The sequence below is a fragment of the Perissodus microlepis genome, chromosome 11, assembly GCF_051167445.1.
Source record: "Perissodus microlepis isolate ML-2025 ecotype Zambia chromosome 11, ASM5116744v1, whole genome shotgun sequence".
Classification (NCBI taxonomy): Eukaryota; Metazoa; Chordata; class Actinopteri; order Cichliformes; family Cichlidae; genus Perissodus; species Perissodus microlepis.
Genome location: NC_140471.1, coordinates 30,914,644 through 30,926,704, shown reverse-complemented (window position 1 = coordinate 30,926,704; position 12,061 = coordinate 30,914,644). Strand labels below are relative to the sequence as shown.

At 40.4% G+C, this 12,061-nt stretch overlaps 1 protein-coding gene across 4 annotated transcripts in view; it reads right to left on the bottom strand.

Annotated features, from left to right (window-relative positions):
* The window catches only part of sema6cb (semaphorin 6Cb), a 152,592-nt gene that overhangs the window by 79,343 nt on the left and 61,188 nt on the right, over positions 1-12,061 (bottom strand). For all 4 annotated transcript variants that reach the window (XM_084944076.1, XM_084944079.1, XM_084944080.1 and 1 more), the window contains one exon: positions 11,057-11,239. The gene's annotated coding sequence lies outside the window, so the exon portion shown is untranslated. The remainder of the gene's footprint in view (positions 1-11,056; positions 11,240-12,061) is intronic.

Here is a 12,061-nt window from a genome sequence, read left to right as displayed (position 1 = left end):
ATCTCACAGATCACTGATCTGGAATCAGATACGCAATCAATTCCACCACTCAGTTTCAGGTTAGCAGGTCCTGCTACAACACCAAATTACTAACAGGCCTAAATTACTTTAATGATTACTTACAGTAGCCAAATGACACAAATGTAGAACGACCCTCGACACACTGCAATATACAACTAACCAGCTTTGGGCTCAATCCCTTGTTGGATGATTCCCTAAAAATTTCCATTGGGATTAATTAAGTACTTTGAGCATGAGCTACAAGAGTCAAAACAACACAACATAAGTGATGGAAAATTTCCAAGATTTAAGAAATGAGGAACTACTGCAAAGTAACAGATTGCAATTCTTGACCTCTTTTTAGTAGAAACAGAGAATCTCATCTTTACCGCTTTGCTGGGTTAAATGGGTTTTACCACAATTAAACCCTTAAAAGCTACAGCAGTTTTAAAAATAACATCCATCTAATGTCCCCTTGCAGCTTAGGTAGTCTCAGATGGATACACAAAAACAAAGTAACACTCATGTTAATGACTAAGACACTCCCCCAGTGTTTCTTTTAATGAAAACAGTGGAGGCCAAAAGATTCATCACTTCTGACAGAATACACGAATGCTTCTGCATGGCTAGATTGGCTGCACACATACATGTTGAGTAAGCTGACATTTTTTATGATTCCGCTAACTCACAGATGCTACATAACCTGAAAACAAGATGAAGTTATCACATAACTTGGCATTGCTCAGACAAATAGGGCTTGTACTGGTTATCTATCATATTTAGAAAGCAACCTTTCTGCTTAGCTGATTAGTCTTCTGCAATAAACCTGGTGACAAATGATCAGAACTACTTGCACCTCAAGTGATCCAAGTCACTTTCAGGTCCATTGGAGGCATACAGTACATCACTATTGTCGGCTCTCCTACAGACCATCTTTGTTGCACTCCTGAATGGGACTGTTGGCTCCTTGCATTCCTGCATGTGTCTGAGTTTTGTGTTAAAGCTTGGCTTGGATCTCAGTATAGATAATGTAGCCTTCCAGCACTTAAGGAGGATAAGCCCTTATCTCTGTCTAAATACCCAACAGTCATTAGAGGCAATGGGGCTCCCATGGAAGTCAACTAATTACAGTTCCAATCATCATTCTTCCCAACATAAAGATCAATGCATTGGGCATTGTATTTATGATGACATTTTCACTACCATGACATGATTAACTCCTGAAGTGAGCATTAATCTTTATTTAAATGAGACTTTTTTTCCTAAAATGATGAGCTTAACTGAATTACTGAACACACACCTCTTAATGTCTGCTGCCTGGTGTCTAATTGTGTGAAAATCTGTGTTACCTTGACAGGCAGATCTCTAAAGCTTTTTGAGTCAAGAGTCCTCGTAAAAAGCTCCATGTCACCCCACAAATAAAACAACACCACTTCATTGAGGTAGATCAAAGTAGTGCATGTAGCATTCATCTGTCAACTCCCTCACCATTCCTCAGCTGAAGAGTTCCACTCATCTGCATTTTTCAGTTTTTAGAGACAAGAGAAAAAACAGACACAAAGAGAATAAAAGAAGTTGAGAATAGACCAATTCACACTGGGAGGGTGGTGTATTAAAAAAAAAAAAAGACAGGAACACATAAATTAAAAGAGAGAGAGACACACAAAGAAGGTCTTCTTTTACCTGCAAACACAGAGTCTGATTCTGCTTCCCCCCCCTGCCCCCTCCCTCTCCATCCTTCCACTAGGCTTGACCAGGCAGCTACAATAATAGAAAAGCAGAGGGACAAACGGGGCCATCTATAAGAGAGCTAGATACTGGCATGAGCATGCAGTTGAGCCTGGGTGGTGGTGTCATTAAGTGTGAGTGCGTGATAAATGCACTCTGCTTGTCGTATTTGAGATTCTCATTAGTCTGTGTTCAGGAGGAGACCTGGGGCCATTACTCTTGCAGCTGCCCTGACATGAGGCTGAAGGTGTCTGTATATGAGAGCAAAAGAAAGTGTGTACTTCGAGAGGAATTCTTGTATACGTAGAGGCATTTTAGGTGATGTATGACACCTTTTGGTAGCCATAGTCAAAGGTCCTGTGTCCTCACACAACAGACAGGCATGCTGACTGTATGACTTGGAAGTCTCAATAGTCATAATTCACGTTCTTAATTATCACTTCCCACTGTGGTTTCTATTTAAATAACAAATTGGTCTTTGGTGAATATATTTTGTGTCACCTTTATACTATGTTAAAGGTGATACAAATTTCTTTTCACGTCTTATAATTTTACAAAGTCTCATAATGCAAGTCAGCAAAGAAACAGCAGAAATAGAAGCTTGCAATTTAAAATATTTTCTATGTTCCCCGTTTAATTTTTTTGAACTAGATTTAGAGTAGACACGCTACATTCACATAGTTTGAGGTACCATGTCAATATTTGCATCCGTCTTACATTTTCCATGCAATCCCACCACTAACATCCCTGGGAGCATTCTCAGCCCTACTCACAATTCTCCTATAACATAAATGAAGACACAGGATCAGTCAAACCACAAACATCTCAAAATCTGAGGCTACGTGTTAACCTATTACAACAGCAAGTGTAACAACAGCTAACTCGTTAAACTTTAAACTGTGTTTAAAGACCACGGTGTATGATAAATTACTTTTCCTATGAGTAATCGTGAATGTTACTTCCAAACAACCTTAAGTGGTACCCATAGGATAATAACTCTTCCAGCTTCTTTGGTATAATGATAGCAGTTAGCTATTATCTAGAAAACACAGTATGTGCAATAGTACTACATGAAAATGTATTGTAAAAGCTGCCTGTGTCGCAAACTAACATAATGGCTGCTCAGTACCTTTGAATATAAATGTGTAAATAGGCTACATGTCCCCAGGAAACATTAGCATATTAGCTGATGCTATGTAACAATACATAACTGCACATTTTATTCAAGTTTCTTTTCAGTTTGACGTGGGAGCTAAGAAGAGGTAGCTTCCACTCTAGCTCGACAGCCTGCGTCAGTGGCTGTTAAAGTCGTCTGGACGTCTGGTCCAATCAATACTCAGAGACAAGCATCTGCCCAGGTCTCCTGTTACTGTACCTCTGTCTTCATAGCTGTCTCAGGCTGTTTTCCAGACGACCATGTGCTGCTGGCTCGGCAATGAGACTTATCACAGAATAACACAGGTAATGTGATGCCACACAGGCCGGCCGCTGACACTTTAATTTGTCACTGGCGATAGGGTTTGTCAAACTATTCCTGGAGTTCATCAGCCACCTGGCCTTATTTGCTCACTCTGTAGATGACTTTTCAGCCCTCTTGAGAAATCCTATTCGACAATGACCTTGATGCTCAACTGCTGCATATTTTTCATTATGTACGAGCCTCTGCGGAGCGAGTGCCATGTTGTTCTTCAATTGAAGACTATGTGCTGGGTACTGATGAAGCAGTATGAGAGCTATAAAATCTGATCCTCTTTCAGTAACTGACATCATTGCTTGCCTCAAAAAGAAGAACAGCAATGAGACTGTTCAGATCTCAGAGGTGTAAACTCTCGGAAGATGAAAGCAGAGAAAAATTTGAACTCTGATTCAAACATTCAGGCAAGTCAAAATGAAAAAAAAAAATTAAAGGTAAATAAAGAGACAGGTTAGACTATTTCGAGTCTAGGAGAAACTCACTGAGATAACTATAAAGTTTCTCAAAAATATGCATGAGCTAATTTAAACGCAAACCTGCACACCTCCAGAGGGACAGTGAAAGTGTTCGCAGGTTATCACTAGAGGAATATATCTGCATTATTTCTGAATCCTTGGTGCTTTTAACTTCATAATTTTTACAGTTCCTTTGATTTTTGTACAAGTTTGTACATTTTTAAGCTGTGACATATTAACAAACAAGTGTTATAAATGCATTTTCATGATTTGCATGTAATTAGAGCAAAGTCCATCCAAAGTCCAACCGTTCCCTGAAACAGTGCAACAATTCCCTGAAAGTGACTTGAAAGTATAAAACAAAAGCCTGAGACAAATGCAAGAACTCTTGATGAACTCTTATGTGTATATGAGGAAGAACAGTTGCCATTTGTCTTTTTATGTTTGTTTACAAGTCTTTGACATAGATTCACAGTATGGACTCAAACCTATAAACACTCTCTACAATGTGAAAACTGAGAGAGTTTTTTTTATACACTGAATTTTCAAACTTTGGACACTGGATGGAGGCCAGGCAGAGGTTTGCAAACAAAAACGTCTTTAAAGAAATTGCAAAAGAGGTCCATATTTACTTTCCCTAAAAGGATCCATTAGCCAACCTGAGAGTTGTAATACAAAATTCCCTAAAGCTTAAACTTGGACCAGGGGTCAATTGAGGGCCATAGGCTGCAGAGCTCGAAGGTATACATGACAAGAAAGAAACATACCTGCTTCACCAAAGGGCATTCTGAAATTATTAAACTCTAACCTGAAGTCATCTAGCATACCTTTAAATTCCAATTTAACACGTTCAGTCATTTTTTGACTGCAGTGCAGTGCTATGTGTTGCACCCCAATCGACAGCTAAAAGCCTATACACAAATGAGGACTTTCTGCAGCAGAGGAATGAGGCAGATTCACTTTAATCTCCATGACTTCACTTCCTTGCTTCTGTCCCAGGGATTTGGTACTACAGATCTCTTTTTTCTATGCTTAAGCCCTCCGGCCATATGCTACTGCCGCCCAGACTGTGACACAAAAGGCTTTTAATCAGTCTTCTCAATAACAGAGCACATTCTGTCATTAAAAACAGGCTTTGAGGCTTGCTTCAGTCTCTCCTTCAAGTCTGTTGGCTGAAGGCAGGTCTGAGATGCTACATCTATTGCAGTTCTGTGGTTTTCTGATCTACTTGCACTGGCTGAGACCTTAATACTGTCCACAGCACAATTCTCTGTGTTTTGAGAAAGACCGTAGCTAGACTACTCAAACTCTGAAGTCCATAATCGCCAACCTGAACCCTTGTTTTGCTTGCACACACTATATACCCTGTTGCAGACAAACCTGACACAAAAAAATGTAATGAGAAACTAAAACCTGTAGCCTGTATATTCAAGGATTTCCTGAATTAAAACAGGGCTTATGTGACAAATAACCTATAGCAACCATAGAATAATAACCATAGAACCCTAAATTGATGTGTTACAAGAAGAATTTTCTAGAGCACTTATTTTGGCACAAACAAAGACAAAAAAGTAAAAAAAAAAAGAACCAAAAAAACAAATTACTATTTCAAATTGGCGAGACAGTGTCAAGCTAACAAGTGCAAACAGCCTAAAGCTAAAAATCAGAGATCCTATTCCATCTCAAGCAGCTCTTTTGGATTCCAGCCAACTGTCCAAACAGATCAATTTTAATGTGCACAGGAGTTATCTGAAGGGTGAAAGTGACAGAACTTCAATGGGCAAATATATGAACTTTGTCATAATTGAATTAATTTAGGCTTTGCCCTCAAAGTAAACATTATTCAATAGCATAGAGCATTACCATAAATTATGCTTAAATCTAGACCAACTCTAAAATAAGAGCCACTATTTTATGACCTTTACTTGTTGTTTAAGACAAAAAATATTAGCAAACTGTTGACCCTTTGCTCATTTAAATTGTAATTATAAACAGCCTTGAGTCAAACTTTAGAGGGCTTCCTGACTTTCACCTCAACGCAATCCAAAACCTTCATTATCCAAATTCACTTAATGTTTCCAACCTGAGCAGAAGGATAAAATGACTTAGAGATGTGAGAACTGGGAGTGAAGTAAAGCGCACATCCACATCACTTGAATTTTGTTCTTGACACAGATGTTAAGCCTGAGTGGTGTACGGCAGGGCTGCAGCCATGTTTGCTGACATTGTAAAAGCAGTTACGCTTCTACTTCTTTCCCATTACAGGGAGATGATTTATTTAAACTTCGCTGCAGGTTTGTTTTTGCACTCTATATTCTGGAAGCTTTTTGTTTCAGTGTGAATATGGCCAATGTGAACACGAGTCCTGGTTATGGGGAGTGAGGCCAGCAGACTGTTTGTTCTGACATTGAAAGAGCTGTTATCACAAACAGAGTTGTTTTCCTCCTCACAGCTTGCCGGCTGTGCTTAAGCACAGATGCACAAATGCATTTGTATGCGTTCTTGTAACAAACTGACAAACTGGCTCCTGTCCAGCAACTCTGAGTGTCTAATAGCGTGTGGACATCTCATAAAACACTGCATGCTGTGTGAGGTTTGCACTTTTCTTTCTTTTCTTTTGCTAAGCTGGCTAGTTAAGCTAGCCCCAAGAAATTGCATCATTTCTGCTTTCCCATGTGAGGTTAATTAGCCATTGATAAATATAAAAGTCAGCAAAAAGTTGCTTTGAAGTCCAAATATTAGTCTGAGAGGTATGTTTCAGAGAAAAGTCGATTTGGCTCTCTCTGTAGTTATAAAGCTCATCAAAACAATGTTGAATACCAGATTAAATAGTGATCTGTAAAAAGAATAATTCACTGCTTGAGGAAAATCATGAAAGGAGACTCTGCCATTTGAGATCTTTGCTCTACAGATGCCTGTTAGGGATGCAAGGAATACATTACGTGTGTTGATCGATATTCCCTGCTTAGGGCTCGCGAGTTCACTGAATATTAAACAACCGTGGGAAAGTTATCCTGTCACGTTCCAGGTGAGGAGCGCTAAAGCCAGCAATTATCCCATCCTCTCGCCCACATACTGAATGCAGGCTTTTAATGAAAAGAAAATCGGATCCATTAACGATCCCCTTTCATTTGGAAAACCTGTACTTTTAACGGTTAACTCAATTTAGAGCCATATGTGACTAGCTGATTGCTTTCCCTTACGAAAGACACATGTTTATATTCTAACAGTGGCAATCATGGCTAAGAACTTTAAATCAGACTAATTACAACTGACTGATATTTGCATGGTGGTTTTTAATGTACTAGCACTGGGGTGTTTTATTGAGGCACCCAAAGGACATTAATACATACTCAAAAATGTTTTCTGCAAATCAGCAGAAGGTTTACTTACATCAGGCAGACTGTCGCCAAGGGAACTAGGGGATTGAGGATCAGTTCGGTCTAGAATTCCATGACGTGGTTTTCCACTTTTCTCATGATCAGTTAGGTCATGCAGGTGTCCATGAGTGCATCCTCACATGCGCTTTTTGGCGACGATTGAAATGTCACAGCCTACATAAAGCCATGTGACACATGCCAAGGCTCAAGTAAGCCTAACCACATAGTGAAGTCTGCCTTGCGCGCATACTGTGCACAATTTAAGCGTGATTGGGAGGAGAGTTTGCCTTATTGTTGCAGGATGAATAGAAGCCGACGAGGGAGAGTTTGGTATCCACCCAGAGAAGAATTAGGAGCTTTTATGTGGAGAGAGAGAGAGGCGTTTTTCTCCCTGGAGTTCAGATGTTAGCCTGTTGCCAATTCTAAGTTCCCTATTATAGATGACGTTTGCTGGCCTGTGCGCAGTTTTGGAGAATGGTTTCAAATCAGAATTATCTGATCATACTGCTTCTAAGCAGCTTTGTCATGTAACTCTACTGAAGCCATATAAGAGTCAGCTGAGTGAACATAACATAGATGTAAAGACTTAAAATCCAATCACATGTTTTTACTGGGTTTATCTTGTCCGACGAAAATATCTTGACGTTCCAGTTCTAGTTGGGCATTGCTATGTTTGTCCAAGTCTGACAACATGCCAAGACTTTGTACAGACTCCTACTCCTACCCTCTACCGTGTATTGAAGACTGTATCGATCAGGTAGGGGTAGAAAAGTTCGTCAGTAAATTTGATTTTCTGAACCGCTGCTTCAGGAAATCCTGTCATTGATCTGGCCTTTACAGTGTTTTGGTGTGTACGTGAATTCAGTACTTGTTGTGATTTTTACAGACCACAATCCATTAACCTTTCTCAGTTCTCTGCAGTTTCCCAATCAAACACTGATTCGTTGGGCATTTCATCGGTCTTACACTAAGATAAGACAGTTGCACTGTCTTCCTGTCTGATGGTATCTATGCCATCTCCATTCTAAAGCACCCGCTTGTTTTTGTGTTAAACTGACAACTATTTGTAAGATACTACAGCAGGAAGTTTAGTAGTTTAACTGTTAACCTGTCCTTGACCCTTTGCCATAGTCTCTTGTGTATCCACACATAATTTAAGCTAAGATGAGTATATTTTAATGCAGCTACAAAGAAAACCCAATTGGGGAACAAATTTAATATCCCTTGGAAGGCCTAATGAGCAATGCCAGTCCTGTCAGGAAAACTATAATTTTACCAGAAGTCATGTTGCAATAAAAAACACCCATGGGGATTTTAGACGAGTTGCACCATAGCCTCATGGGCAAACATTGTTAAGACAGCAGCTCTGTAAATAGAACAGCTGGCTGACACGTACAGTACACCGGCAAAGCTATGCCTATCGTAGGCTCTTTTTTAGGGTTCCCCGACTCTCACCGGCCTACCATTAGTCTGAGCTCTGTCTCTCTGTCAAAATCCCTGAGCATCCCTTTGCCTCTCTGAGCAGATCCAAGCAAAGAGCCTATGACAGTTAGCGAGCGCCTCCACTGCACACATCATTGATACTAATGGGGACGGAAGGCTGGTGTAGTGTGGCATGTGGAACAGAGTTTGTTGGGGTGTGTGTGTAGGCATACGTGTGTGTGCATGCACGTATGCGCTAACCAAAGTCAGGATTACACAAGTGAAGCGTGTTTGGCTGCTCTGTGGCACGGAGATCAATTCATGTCGTTACAGCAAATGGCATGACAACCAGTCTCCTCCCCATCACCATCTGCCTCCTGTGTGCCAATTTGTCACAGCACATCCAAGTGTGGCCATGCCTTCATTTAACACTGAACAAGGGCGCAAGTCAGGAATGAAGATGGGAAAAAGGGTAAGGAGGAGAAAATTAGGGCACTGACAAAGACTCAAGCCCTCGAGACATGCAGCGAGAGAGGTCAACTGAAGTTTATCAGAGGGCAAAGACAAAGAAATATACACGGGGGGGGGGATCCTGGTGACTCCAGTACAAACCACATAGCAACACCCTGGGCTAAAACGTGGGCCAGCACGTATGTCACATCTTCTAACCATATGAGTTTTTAGGAAAAGGCAAAAACAAACTAAAAAAATAAAAATTAAAAAAAATCCACAATTTAATTTTAAAATAAAAAGGGGAAACAGAGACAGCTGCATTCTCAGTGTGTTACTGATTTAGAGACAGCTTTCCTTATTTGTAGCTGAAAAGACAGGTGCTAAAACTAGGGTCATGCAGAGAAGTGATGGGGTGGAAAAGAATGTTAATCTGTTATCTGAATAAACTGGAAAAAAATATAGAGAACAATTCTAAAATGTTAACCCCTCTGTGATTTTCATTCATATCATGCAGGTTTGAAAATTTAGCTCAGTGCCCTGCTTGTAAAGTTGTACAAATTAAGACAGAGGGCAGGATTTGCCTGCAGCTTTCGGCTGCTATGGTTTGGCATGCAAAGACATTTTTTGTTTTTCTTGCAAAACCATGTGGGCCATGAACAAATGTTCATACATCTAAACTATGCATCAAACTATGCTTCACAGTGCCAGCACTGTGGAGTGAGTAGGTGACAAGATATGAAAGCAATGCCAGTCACTCTCTTTCTGCCCCCATCTCTCGCTCACATTTTTGGCACCATAATACCACTATTCAACAGAGTGGTCTGATCATGTTTCACGCCTTTGCAGCCGCACTGACTGCTGTTCTGTCCCATTTCACCCTTTTTGATACGTCTTTGTGTCATCAATAATGACAGGCAGAAAATGGGTGTCCACATCGGGGCCTCTTATGCCACCGTGATGCCAGTGATCCGGTTCAACACCAACAACCCAATTCCTACAAACTCAACCTTCTAACCAAGCTATCATGTATTGTTTCCCTGCTGTCAGCACAGCGCAACGCAAGAGCGGTGGGCTCCTATTCATTCTGACTGACGCGCAACACTCTACAATGATCCTGCGCTGCACATATGCAGAGCCAGCCAAAAGAGGGATCACACAACAGTGGAGCTTTGAAAGGTGGTATGAATAAAGAGATCAAGAGTCCAACATGAGCATTCATAGTGTCAGATCATCGTAAATAACAGCTCGTGGGGACAAAGCCTCTGCCAACCCCAGGAAAACAATGTGTTCGAGTTACAAACGATTTTTACACGTTTATTTGTCTACCTGTTTCCGTGAGGCAGAGCTTTGCTTGAAAGCCCTCGAGTCATTTTGCTTTTGGAAAAACACAAAATGAAATCATGACCTGCACTGTCTCATACAATCAAGCTCTTAACTGCCAAATGGTTTTCTCTTATTACTATGGCCAATGTGAGCCTCACAGGGTATGAACTTTATGCACTCAAATTCATGGCAGACAAACATGTCATCATTTCTCACATTCATCAGCAATACACAAAATTGTGTGAAATTATGCTTCTGAAAGAGTTTACACCATGCACAGACATTTCAGAGGAACGCAGTGTAAAGCCTGGTCATGGTTAATTTGATGTATTTGTGTTGTATGCTTAAAACATCATCGCCTGCGTTTCTGCAACCATTACCTCCATTTTTTCTGGTACATGTTTGGCTTCTCTCAATGACGTGTCTAAGGGCAGACGATGCTGCATGCTCTACAGATCATAAAGGCATTTAAGGCAAACTTCTGTTTTGTCCTGCACTGCTGAATTCAAAATTTAGCATGGAAATCAAATTCTTATATTCAATCTGATGGAAGTTGGTCGTTTCTAATGGTGCCATCAAGCTGCCACTTTCAATCAATCAATGTACTTTTGGGTAAACCTCATGAACCGTTTGATTGCTTATTAAATCTTAAATATTGAACACAGCAAAATGCAAAGGAGTGAAATCAGGTGTCCAGGAGCCCTCACTCAAGTACAATGCTGGAAACATCCTAAGATATTATCCTGATTACAGATTGGGAATTCCTTAACCCAAAATGAAGGGAAAAATTTAAATCAAGGGAAAGCTAAAACTGAACTTACAAAGGTGTTTGTCACATCCAGCAATCCACCAATCTCTGCTGCCCCTTCGTCTCTTGGGAAAGGACCTCGGCAGCCGTGTGCAGAAGGGGTTATGAAGGTAAGGTGTTTTTCAGGGTCTTCAAGGATTAAAAGTCTCTTTGAGGTCTTCCATTCAAAAAACGTTCAATCTTCAGTGAACTTCCTCTGAAAGCAAACAGAGAAAAAAAATGAGAATGTAAAGCAGAATAAAGACAGCTGCACTGCAAACACACTGCCGAAAAACCTCTGGGGTTCCTTAAACGGGGCCACTGACCCAAAGAGATCCCACAGAGAGGGGCTCTATGTCCTCTCAGTGTAAACTCCTCAGTCCCTCTGCTGTCATAACATCACAACCAACGCAAGCAGAAATGGAAGCAGATGTGCTGGTATAGGCAAGCAGCTTCATGTTGCTTATAGACCACATTGCTCTTTCCCTGTCCCATATTTTCATTCCCTCTTTCAATTTTATGATGTACGAGTGTGCATTTACTGTGTAATAAAACAAACAATATCAAATATGTATAAACAAAAAGACAAATTCATGACTATTCAGCACGAATGCACAAACCTCTGCCCACACTCTCTGCATATATACACAAAATGTGGACCAAATGCACCTTGTGGTTTTAAACGTGCCCACGCTTATGGTAAACTGTGTGGGAACTTCATCCAAAACTTGGTTTTGTAACATACAATATGGAGGTAAGACTATGTAGAACAACAGGACTGATGCACCTCCAAATATTAGCTGCAAAATAATAAAACGGAGCAACGATGGTATAAAAATAGAGCTGAACCTAACACACCCGCACTTTATTTCTGATCTGCATAACCTTGTTACCCCAGCATTAACCATGCAAATAAGTTTGCTTTTTTCATACTCTGTAGCAGATATTTAGCAGCTTTACTATTTGTCATGTTTGCTGGGAGCTTTTGCACATCTATCTAGACTTGTCAGAACTTTGAAACTTTCTTCATTCGCCTGAA